The sequence below is a fragment of the Lipotes vexillifer genome, unplaced genomic scaffold (genome assembly GCF_000442215.2).
Source record: "Lipotes vexillifer unplaced genomic scaffold, Lipotes_vexillifer_v1.1 scaffold59, whole genome shotgun sequence".
Classification (NCBI taxonomy): domain Eukaryota; kingdom Metazoa; phylum Chordata; class Mammalia; order Artiodactyla; family Lipotidae; genus Lipotes; species Lipotes vexillifer.
This window is the reverse complement of record NW_006791208.1, coordinates 597150-609352: the sequence shown is the minus strand read 5'-3', so window position 1 is coordinate 609352 and position 12203 is coordinate 597150.

Below are 12203 nucleotides of genomic sequence, written 5' to 3'. Positions count from 1 at the left end.
CAGTTTCGTTTCAGTGTCCTGACTCCACCAGTCCATGGAAGAGGCAATGTCTGATTAAGTCACCTTGCCCGATCTTTACGTCCCAATGATGCAAAGTAAATCAATGAGTGAGCTGTGTCCTGGGCCTGACACTGTCATTAACCGGCTGAGCGATCTGGTAAACATCCTCCCCTTGCTAGACCTCAGTTTATCCATCCACTCAATGTGTGACTTGGCCTGTATCGGTGATTCCCAAATTCTTTTTAAGTTGACCCTACTTTGCAAATAAAATCTTACCTCTAGCCCCTCCTGGACACAGCAAATAAAATCAGAGTGGTCCAACTGACCTGTGAGTACAAGAACTAATACTCTCTCCACATGGAGTGGATCTCCATGGGATTCATTTTGAAAGCCCAAGGCTCCATTCAATACTATTATTTTAAATCTAAAGAGCTTTCATTATTTTTATTCAAAAAATATCTACTGAACACATACTATATACCAAACTGTTCTAGATGCTAGTACTAGGGCAATAAACACACACACATTCTAGAGGAGGATACAGAGTATAAACAATTGAATAACATATCAGACGATGGTCAATGCTAACAAGAAAAATAAAAATAAAGGAGTAGATCTATTTTCAGTTTTTTGAGAAACTGCCATACTGTTTTCTCCAGTGGCTGCACCAATTTTCATTTCCACCAACAGTGTCCAAGGGTTCCCTTTTTTCCACATCCTCACCTACGCTTGTTATTTGTGTTCTTTTTTTTTTTTTTTTTCCTTGCGTTATGCGGGCCTCTCACTGTTGTGGCCTCTCCCATTTGCGGAGCACAGGCTCCGGACGCGCAGGCTCAGTGGCCATGGCTCACGGGCCCAGCCGCTCCGCGGCATGTGGGATCTTCCCGAAACGGGGCACGAACCCGCGTCTCCTGCATCGGCAGGCGGACTCTCAAGCACTGCGCCACCAGGGAAGCCCTATTTGTGTTCTTTTTGATGTTAGCCATGCTGACAGGTGTAAGGTGATATCTCACTGCGGTTTTTTTAAAAAAAAAAAAAATGTTTTCTATTCTTTTTCAAATTCTTTTCCCGTATGACCCAGAAGTTCCACTCCTGGGTATATATCTGAAAATAAAACGCTAATTCAAAAAGATATATGCACCCCGGTGTTCGTAACAGCATTATTTACAACTGCCAGGATATGGAAGCAACCTAAGTGCCCATCGACAGATGAATGGATAAAGAACATGTATTATACACACACACACACACACACACACACAAACACACACACACACTGGAATACTGCTCAGCCATAAAAGAGAACAAAAGTTTGCCATTTGCCGCAGCATGGATGGACTTGGAGGGCATTATGCTAAGTGAAATAAGTCAGACAGAGAAAGACAAATACTGTATGATATCACTTATATATGGAATCTAAAAATCTACAAGATGTGACTTCCCTGGTGGTCCAGTGGGTAAGATTCTGCCCTCCTAATGCAGGGGACCCAGGTTCGATCCCTCGGTGGGGAAGTAGATCCTGCATGCATGCCGCAACTAAGAGTTCACGTGCCGCAACTAAGAGTTCGCATGCCGCAACTAAGAGTTCACATGCCGCAACTAGGAGTTCACATGCCACAACTAAGAAGCCCTCAGGCCACAACTAAGAAGGCCGCATATTGCAAGTAAGAAGCCCTCAGGCCACAACTAAGAAGCCCGCATACTGCAACTAAGAAGGCTGCATGCTGCAACTAAGAGGCCAGATGCCACAAGTAAGAAGTCCACGTGCCGCAACTAAGGCCTGGCACAGCCAAAAAACAACAAAACCAAACCAAACCAAATCTACAAGCTAGTGAATATAACGTAAAAGAAGCAGACTCACAGATACAGAGAACAAATTAGTGGTTACCAGTGGGGAGGAGGGAGGAGCAATATAGGGATGGGGGAGTAGAAGGTACAAACTATTGGGTGTAAGATAGGCTCAAGGATGTACTGTATATACAAGGCGGGGCATATAGCCAATATTTTGTAATAACGGTAAATGGAAAGTAACCTTTAAATATTGAACAAATTTTTAAAAATAAATATACAAACAAACAAAAAAAGAAGTAGGATGGGCTAAAGTGGGCACGGAGGTTGCTACTTATAAAGGATGCTAGGGGGAGCCTCCATCTCCTTGATGAAGGAATCTTACCAAAGAAAGCCAGGGTGCTACCCATGGGGGCGTCTGGAAGAAGAATTATAGACTGTCCTTGAAGGAGAGAGAGGCGGTATCTTGTCTTATTGATCTGGGACTCAGATATGTCTGGGAGTGTCTGATAAAGTGATAGGACCCAAGCCCACAGGAGTGATTTTGCATGTCTTGATCTGCATGAGAGAAAGGGAAATGTGAGGGGGAAGTGAAACATCTCAGAGAGGAAGAAAAGGGAAAGAATGGCAAAAATGACAGAAAACCTGTTTCCCAGAATACAGAATCTTGGAATCTATTTCTGTATCCTTGGGGCAGAGGGAATAGAGGCCAAAGCTGCAGAAACTGATGTCACTAGGTTTTGTGATCTGCTAGGCACAAAGAGTTCTGATTTAGGTCCTAGGTGGCACCGTGACAAGATGTGGCACCATGTAGAGGTGAAGAGCATTTCCCTTATTTTTTTCTGGAACTCAACGTGGATCTGACTTGAGGGAGATAATACAGGGCAAAGGTACCCATGTTAACACTACCGAGGTATCAGCTTTGGAAGCTCTGGGAGGTTAGCTCTTGGCGTTAGCATCAGTGCTGTCTCAATAGTGAGGCATTAGTAGTGTATCAACCAGTTTAGGTTAAGTTGCGCTGTGGTGAGAAATACCCCCAATCCCAGTGCTTCACAACAATGAAGATTTATTTCTTGCTCATGTTATATGTCCGTGGAATAAACAATATCTTGGGCCTTGATGACCTTATGGTAGAGGGGGAAAAAAAAAAAAAAAAGAACATGGTAAAACCACTCAGTGGCTCTTAAAGGATCTTAGAGCTGGTGCTTGGAAGTGGTATATGCCACTTCTGTCTATATGCCATTGGCCAAAGTTAAGTCACTTGACTGACTCTGACATCACTGGAACAGGAACGCATAATTCTCCCATAGAGTGAGATCTTAAATGAAGGATAACAAACAGTATGAAAAATAATTCAATGCCAAAATCAGTAAGGGAGCTTAGATTTGGAAGAACACAAGAAGACTCTTTGTAAATAAAGGCAAGACATCCCTAGAGAGTCTCAGAAATAATAAGAGCAGTTAACAGAAGATTTAATGCTTGGGGACATAAGCTAATGAAATTAAACTTACTTCTCTGAGTATGACCTAAATCCTATCCCCCACTGCAGAGTCCTGGGAAAACTCAGGTCACACATATCCTTATGGGGTGATCTTTTGGGGAATGCTGTTTTTGGATGTAGCAAGAACAAAAACGCTTTGCTACTAAGGACCAGTAAACTTTCAACTCAACTCTGAAATCCTGGCACTATGGTGTCTTAGTAGACAGCTAGTGAACTAACTAGAATGCTCTGGTAACCAGAATGTTATCATTAGACTAAAGCCTTAGATGATCCAACTATACTGAGTAGCTATTCTGGTTTCTATTGCTGTATAACAAACTACCCAAATCCATGTGGTATAAAATAGCCATTTTATTATTCTAGAGGTTAGGGTTTCAGAAAGGGCGATATGAGGATTAGTTGTGTCTGTTTCAGGATGCCTGAGTTTCAGCAGGGAAGACTCAAAAGCTAAGGGTGACTTGACAGCTGGGCACTGGAAGACTCTAACAGCATGTTCGTTCACAGGTCTGGTGGTTGGTGCTCTGGGATCTCTGCTGGACTCTTGGGCAGAACACACGCACATGGCTTCTCGATGCAGTCTTCCTATGTGGGAATAGAGTACAGGCTTCCTCATAGCATAGCAATTGAGTTCCAGGAGCCTGGATTCTCAGCTGGGAAACCAACATGTAGCTTTGCCATGAAGCTGATTGGGCTTCCTCACAGCGTGGCAGCTGGGATCCAAAGGTGAGTGTCCCGAGAGAAGCAGGCAGAAGCTGTGTTGCCTTTTGTGACCTATTCCTGGAAGTCATGATGCTACTTTCACTACCGTCACAAGCCTACCCAGATTCAAACAGAGGTATCACACTGCCTCCTTTCAATGAGAAGAGGGTCAAAGTCATATTGTAAGAATAAGTGATGAGACTGGAGATGGTATTGCGGCTAGTTTTGGAAAATACAGTCTGCCATAGTATCTACCACATGTTGGGATGTCTGGGAGATCTACGATTACCCTCAATGATCATCTCTGTTCAGTGAGGTAAGTATATTTTACTTATTCCTATATCCTAAATATGATTACCACGCTCAGTGCCCTTCTCATAAGTTTAGAATCACTGTTTCTCTGAGATTAAGGGTCTGGAACTTGGTTGCTATCATAGATGTCTGGGATGATTGATGGGTATTTTAAGAATAACAGGTATCTTTCTAGAAGTGGGGGATCTGCCCAATTGGCACGGAGATTGGTTAGACCAGCAGTGGGAATACAGTTCTGATGTCCTGTTAGCTATCCCCACTTATTTTGGAGAAATATCCTCCCTGCATATTTTGGAGAAATATCCTCCCTGCATATTTTGGAGAAATGTCCTCCCTGCATCTTTTGGAGAAATATCCTCCCTGCATATTTTGGAGAAATTTGGGGGATAGAGGGAAATATCTCTATTGTGCTTTGATAGCTCTAAGGAGGGAGACTCACTGCTTTCCCCCATTTGAGGAACCTCTGCAACTCTGAGGGCCAGAAAATTTCCCCTTAAGTCTAACCTCTGTCTTTTTTTTGCTTTATTGTCAATCCACTGAATCCAAGCTTATTCAAGTTCTTCACGAGACCTCTTCCCCTACTGTGGTGACCATAAAGAACTCATGTTGCAAGTGATGCAGCTAACTAACAGATATCAGTGCTGCCATCAGCCTGGGTCCTGGAGTGAGTATGTGGGGCAGAGCTCCTTGACAGCCTGCACTGGGCATACAACTCGAGTAAGAAATCAACCTTTATTATATTGAGTCACCGAGATTCCAGGGAAATTGACTTCAACGTAGCCTCGCTTCGTCTGACTAATACGTCTCTGAACACACCAAGCCAACCTGATTCTCTCATGAGGATCTTTGTTAAAGCTGATATTCTTCCTTAATTACTTCCCTCCCCTGGCAATCCAAATCCTACCCATCCCCCACAACCCATTTAACCTGAAACACCTTCACTGGTAGCTCTAGCCAACAATAATGTTTTCCTGTCATTCATTCATTTCACAAATAATTCTTGAGGATTTATGACGTGCCAAGTGGATTCAGTAACAATGAATGCACCTAAGTACTAAGTAGACAAAGTACCTGTTTCCCGGTTTCAGCATCTCTCTAGGTCCTTTGAGTCTCTGATTACCTTCTTTTTTCTCAACCTGCTTACATGGTCTCCTGTTGTTACAGTTTTAAATGTATTTGGCTGACCCGAGAGGATGCTCTTGTGCTTAAATAACCTTTCTATCCCTTCCCTTCCTCCTCTCTTCCCTTCCCCTCTGTGAATTCGTTGCCTTGGGCTGTCAAATAAACACATTGCTAGGAAGGTCACGCCAACCTGTAGGAAATTCCTCCCTGTCAAGAAGCTGGTTCATGCATCACTGGACATAATCATTGTGGAATGTGAATGCACATGCGTTGCTCTGTGCTCCAACTCCCACGATGCTTGGACCTGGACTCAGTCAGCTGCTTGATTTTCAGAAGTGAGGTTGACCTCTTGGGGCAGAGGAAAGCTTGTTTTGACATAGTCATGCCCACGCGGAAGCTGTGTATGTGCCAATACACACAGGACCAAAGAGTTGAGGCAGCTGTATGGATTTTGGTTCCACCGGGAAAGGCACTGCAGGTCTGGGGAAGCATAGCCTTTGCTTGCCTCGATGCTCTGCTCTAGAGGTAAAGGAACCTGTAATTTCTGAGCTGAGAGGCAAACCATGGTATTCAGAACCCAGATTGGGAAAATGACCTGCCTACGATAACACGGCAAGTAGGGATCAGAGGTAGAACCAGAAGCTGGTATTCACGGCTTCTAATGCAACGTTCTTCCTTTGATATCACACTCTGGCTGCACTTTTCAGGACAAGTGGTTTTTCTCAGGTTCTTTTATGAGGCAAAATTATCTAAATAATAATATTATTAATAATAATAAAATAAGCATTTGCTATCTTATCAACGCTTTATGTCAAGCTATAGAGAGGAGGGACTATACGTATACTAAGAATGTATCCTCACATGAGTAAGATATTATTATTATCCCCATATTACAGATGAGGAAATTGAGGCTCAGAGAGGTGACGTAGCTGGCCCAGGATAACTTAGCTAGAAAGTGGCAGACCCACGATTTAAATCCAAGTCCGAGAACTCTCAAGCTGACCTTCTCAACTGCTAATCTAGTGACTCTTAGGACTTGTGACTCTTGTGTGTTTACAATCCATTTAGAGCTTTGAACTTCTTGCCTGAGCCCAGGGTGACTCATGGATAAGACTCAGTCTCCTTACCTCTGGGGAATAACAGGACTAGTTTTTTGTTTTTTTGTTTTTTTTTTACGATGTTGGGGGTAGGAGTTTATTAATTAATTAATTTATTTTTGCTGTGTTGGGTCTTCGTTTCTGTGCGAGGGCTTTCTCTAGTTGCGGCGAGCGGGGGCCACTCTTCATCGCCGTGCGCGGGCCTCTCACTATCGCGGCCTCTCTTGTTGCGGAGCACAGGCTCCAGACGCGCAGGCTCAGTAGTCGTGGCTCACGGACCTAGTTGCTCCGTGGCATGTGGGATCCTCCCAGACCAGGGCTCGAACCCGTGTCCCCTGCATTAGCAGGCAGACTCCCAACCACTGCACCACCAGGGAAGCCCAAACAGGACTCGTTTTACCTTCCAAATGGAAACAAGGAGCTGGAGTATCCTAGGGCAGGAACTGAGTAGGCATTCAAGAAATGTTTGTAGCATGCATGAGGTCAGTTGAGCCCAGCTTGGGAAGTTCTTTTCAGTCCTTTCTGCTTAAACATGAACCCTTTCTTGAATTTTCCCGGAGTCCAAACAGCTTTTTGAATATCAGAAAATATGGAAATGCATTCCTCATGGTAAAGAGAAAGGAAAGCTGGTGAGGAACCAGCTTAATGCAAAGAAGTTATCCATTCAACATCATTCATTGACCATTGAAGACGTGCCAAGTTCTGCGTCAAATGTTAGGGATAATTTAGTGAACTGGCCTTTGCTTACTTCTTCAAGCTCATCTCTTGCTGGAACAATCACGTCTATCATCTCTAGCCACTCTAGCTGCCTGGATTTTCCCTAAACATGGCAAGGTCACTCCTGCCTCAGGGTCTTTCCGCATGTCTGATACGATTTGCCCTGAGATCCTTTTCTTTTTTAAATTTATTTATTTTATTTAATTTATTTTTGGCTGCGTTGGGTCTTCGTGGCTGTGCGCGGTCTTTCTCTAGTTGCGGAGAGCGGGGGCTACTCTTCATTGGGGTGCGCGGGCTTCTCATCGCGGTGGCTTCTCTTGTTGTGGAGCACGGGCTCTAGGCGCTCGGGTTTCAGTAGCTGTGGCACGTGGGCTCAGTAGTTGTGGCGCACGGGCTTAGTTGCTCCGCGGCATGTGGGATCTTCCCGGACCAGGGCTTGAACCCTTGTCCTCTGCATTGGCAGGCGGATTCTTAACCACTTCTCTACCAGGGAAGCCTCTGCCCTGAGATCCTTAAGTGAGAACAATTTCCTATGTTCAGATCTCAACGTGTCCTCCTTAGAGGGCCCTTCCTTAGCCCTCGATTTAGTTGCTTTTCCTCCCTCTGTTACTCCCTATGGTGTCTCACTGAGGTCTTTACTCTGGAGTCCTTACTGCTGTCTGAAATCATCTAGTTCGCATTTCCCTTCTTCCTTGTCTGTCTACCTCGACTAAAACTGAAGTTTCATGCAGGCAGGGATCTTCTCTGTCTTGTTCCCTCTGCTGTGTCCCCAGAATCAGAAATGGTGCACATAGACTAGATTAGTAGGTCCCTGATGAATCCTAATTGGGCAAGTGAATGAGAGACAGTGATTAAGAGAAGCGGGTGGGGTTCAGATCCTGGCTCCTACAGTCACTAGCTGTTAAGAGTTTTGCAAGTTAACCTCCTCGAGCCTTATTGTCCATAACTGTTAAATTGGCACAATAATATTTATAAACACTCAAAGAATTGCATGAGGTAATGTAGGCAATCTTACTTGGCGTGCAGTGGGCGCTTGAAAATGGGAAAACCATTACTACACTTATCTCCATCAGCATCAACATCATCGTCACCATCACTGTTGCTTGGAGGGGAGAGAGGACCAGAGAAGATGAAGTTAGAGGCTGGGAGCTTACTTATGATGCTATTATAATTATCCACTCAATACCTCCCATTACTGAGCTCTTTTTACCTGCCAGACCCTGTGCTAAGTGCTTGATGTGCAATATCTCAGGTAACATCACTCTGAGACTTATGTGTACATCAGACAAAAGTGAAAGCCAGCAGAATTCAAAACACTTTCCCCTGCTTCTGTTGCTACTTTGAGCCTTATTCTTATATCCCTACCTTGTGGGGCACTTGCCCAAATCAGAGAAGATTCTGCACCACGGAAACTTGGATGATAGGCCACTGTGAGTTTCATGGCCTGTGTCCCAAAGGAGTAGCGCCAGACACCATCCTTCTATGGGATCATAGTTGTATCACCTTTAACACTAGGGTTGGTGGAGGAAAAGCTCATAGATGCGTCGTGAGGCCAGGAACAGCTATGCCCAATAGCATTAGCACACGAATGGGCTTCAGACCCATATTCTTTTCTCAGCTGCACCAGAATTGCTCTTTGACCAAAGTGGAATTGCTTTAGGGAAGCATTACGCTGCCATATGTCAGCCTCAACAGATGTGCCAGGTCCAGGATGGACTTATCGCTGCTATGATGTTGTGTAAAAACCTCAGACCTAGCCACAATTTCCCATGTTCCTTCCAAGGACTTCTGAGAGGCAGACAGATGCCTTCATCAGCTATAATCTGAAGGAAAAACAAATCCCTACCACGCGGGTAGGACGGAGCTTGGGTCTGCGAAGAAACCTCACTCATGAGTCCAGCGAAGCTTCCTTGTCTTCTGGTTCTAGGCAGATCTTGCCGATCATCCAGACGGTCCTCTGGATCACTTTGAGGTCATCTCCATTAAGTTCTCCCATGTCCTTCTGAAGCTTTTATGGGATGAGAGACTCAACCAGCTTTTTTAAAACTCGTGAGTGGTTTATTATTTGGAAACCTTAACCCCCATTGATGTTCTTTTGAAGGAAGCTTACGGGGCTCGGCTGGGGGCCTGAAAGTAGCAAGTTCCTGTACACACTTAGAGTGATGGTGACATGGACAATTACCCTCCATAAACATAGTACTTGCACAATATGAAGACCTTTGAGATCATCTGCTGTAGGAATGATAGAGAAGGTTCTTCTCAAAGTCTATCTTGGATCGATTGGCGGTGGCTCCCTGAAACTTTGAGTTGAAATGGATTCTGAGACTATATCTGGGATACGCAGGAAAGAATAAAAGGATCAATTAGTGATGTCTGTGATGGGTAGGACGGTCGAGAGTTATATGACCTGTATGCCAAATATAAAATCTCCTACCTATGGTCCAATTATCCCCTTTTCCAGCTGGGTCACCGGAGCCCCAAATAAAAGTTACTTGCCCCAAGTTATATAACATGCTACTAGTTAACTCCAGTCCAGCACCTTTTCCACCACATCATAAGATTCAGCTCTCATCAACCATGAGAGAAAAAGTGCAAGGTGATGAAAGAAAAACATTGTATTGAACAAGACGAGTTCGTTTATATGGTCTCCACCAACATCTGACATATTGGTGACTGACACACGTGGTTTATTCTAAAGCCGCCCCCATTCTTAAAGTTTGCAAATAGCCTCAGTGCCTGAATTATTTTAATGGGCCACTTTGTACCAGTCTTTCACAAGCCCTGGGAACTTTTTTGAATTGACACAGTTGGATTAAGATTATTGTGGAACGGCAATGGGGCTTTCACAGGGAATATCCAAGAGACAGGGATTGTTGACTTAGCTGCTGAGTGATGGGCCCTCACCTCCTCCAGCAAATTTTATCGTGCTGCCCAAGTTGTTTTCTATCAGGAAACTGGGAAGTTACACTAGTGGTAGAATCGTTTGAGGGTTTGAGGCGAGCCCCTTCTCAAGGACCTCAAAATTGCTTTGAAGTACTGAATAATTTGCCTCCAATTTATTGAAGTGATATGTTACACGACCCTGATCCGTTTTCTCCTGTGGGATCCTCTCCCAGACCTGCTGGCACAGCTGACAAATAAATACTGGGCATCCCTGGAGGATGGTGTGAGGACTGGGAAGAGAGGAATAATATTTATTTTCGACGCACCCTGGAGACCTTGACATTAGTGTGTGTCCATCTCTCTTCTCAGTTCCATGAGTTGATGCTTAAAACGATCTCTGGCTATTGCGAGGGAGGAAGCCAGTGTGAGGGGGCATCTGGGATCCAACCCAGACAAATGGTGGGAAGGCAAATATCTCAACAGACCAGTACAGGAAATTCTCCCTTCTTCAGAAGACAGATCTGTCCTCCTCGTTTAATCCCCGGCACAGCTGCACCGCTCACGGCATGGAGACGTATTAAATGAAAATGGATTCTGATTTGGGAATTGTAGTGGCAAATCTAATTTCAGATTACTCCTTTTCCACAGTCTCGCCCCACTGGGGGTTTGAGTCAAGCCACAGAATAGGGACATTACCTGAGGCAGACATTGAATGCCTATTACTGGAGATGCTAAAGCTATGGTTGCCAGTACCACGACCGCCCAGAGTGGCCGCCATTCACCCAGTGCCTCTTATGTGCCAAGTACCACTCCCCATCTTTTCTTTAGTCTTTACAGCCCCTTTGTGAGGTTACTCCTCTCTTCTTCCATTTCACAACTGGGAAAACTGAGGCTCAGAGAAGGCATTAGTTAGATTCCTTTTCATTTAGTCATTCACTTATTAAATATTGTTGCTCCCTTAATAGTGTGCCAAGAATTCCACGTAAATGGTGAACGAACAAGAAGTAGGGAACAGGGCACGGCTTTCTTAATACCTGATGGTAATTGATAACCCAGCCAGAACTCAATGACACCAAACACTGAGTTCCCTGGTAGAGTTCTACTTGGACTTGGGACATCATCAAGCTTCCTGCTCCTATACCCTAATGACAAGTTCCCAGCCAGACCTGGCTCCTCATTTTGCATAAGGAGGAATCATAAGAGAGAGAGGGAAAAAAAGGAAGAGGCCTATCTCAGGCCACCCCATAGAGGCCGACCCAAGGCTGCACCTTTCCTCCAATTTCCATCCACATTTCCATCTACTCTCATCATCACCTCCCAACAGCCCCTTCCTCCCCAAGCACACACATACACCCTTTCAGTCGACACGAAGTCTGAGAATAAAGATTACAGTTTCTCTGGCTACTGGGCGTGGCCATATATCTAAATTTTGGCTAATAGGTTATAAGAACTTTTCCAAAAAGACAGCTGGACCAGACCTCGTTCGTTCACTTGTTCATTTGTTTGTTTTCCTTTTTTGTCTCTTTCTCCTGAATATAATAGCTTGCCATCCTGGCAGCCAACTTGGATAATGAAAACACGGGCCACATCCTGGGGAAGCCGCAGCAAACATTTGTAAGGAGCCTGGGCCTCTGGGGACATTGTGATGAAGAGGCTTCAGATTAGCTCTGGACTCCTTACCATCTGATTTATATGTGAAAGAGAAATACGTTTCTACTCTGTTCAAACTGCTGTCGGTTTGAACTCTGTGACAACGAAACTTAACTTTAAGTAATACACAAGACTAGGAACCATGTTTTAAATATTAGAATTCAGAATCATAATTCAAAGTCATGGGTTTTTTGAAAAATACATAGATATGTAAGATAGGTTCATGAAAGCTTTCTGCCTGTTATGATTGCAAACCAAGAGTCTTTGAGCCTCCACTGGTGTCACGTACTGTGCTGGATGTTACAAAAATCCAAGGATGAGTGAAAAACACACCCTCCTTTTTAAACATATGGAGAACAAGGCAAATGCAGAAGGATTTGCTTCATGTATCAGATGAGGCTTTCTGGTCCATAGAGGAAATAGCATTTGATATG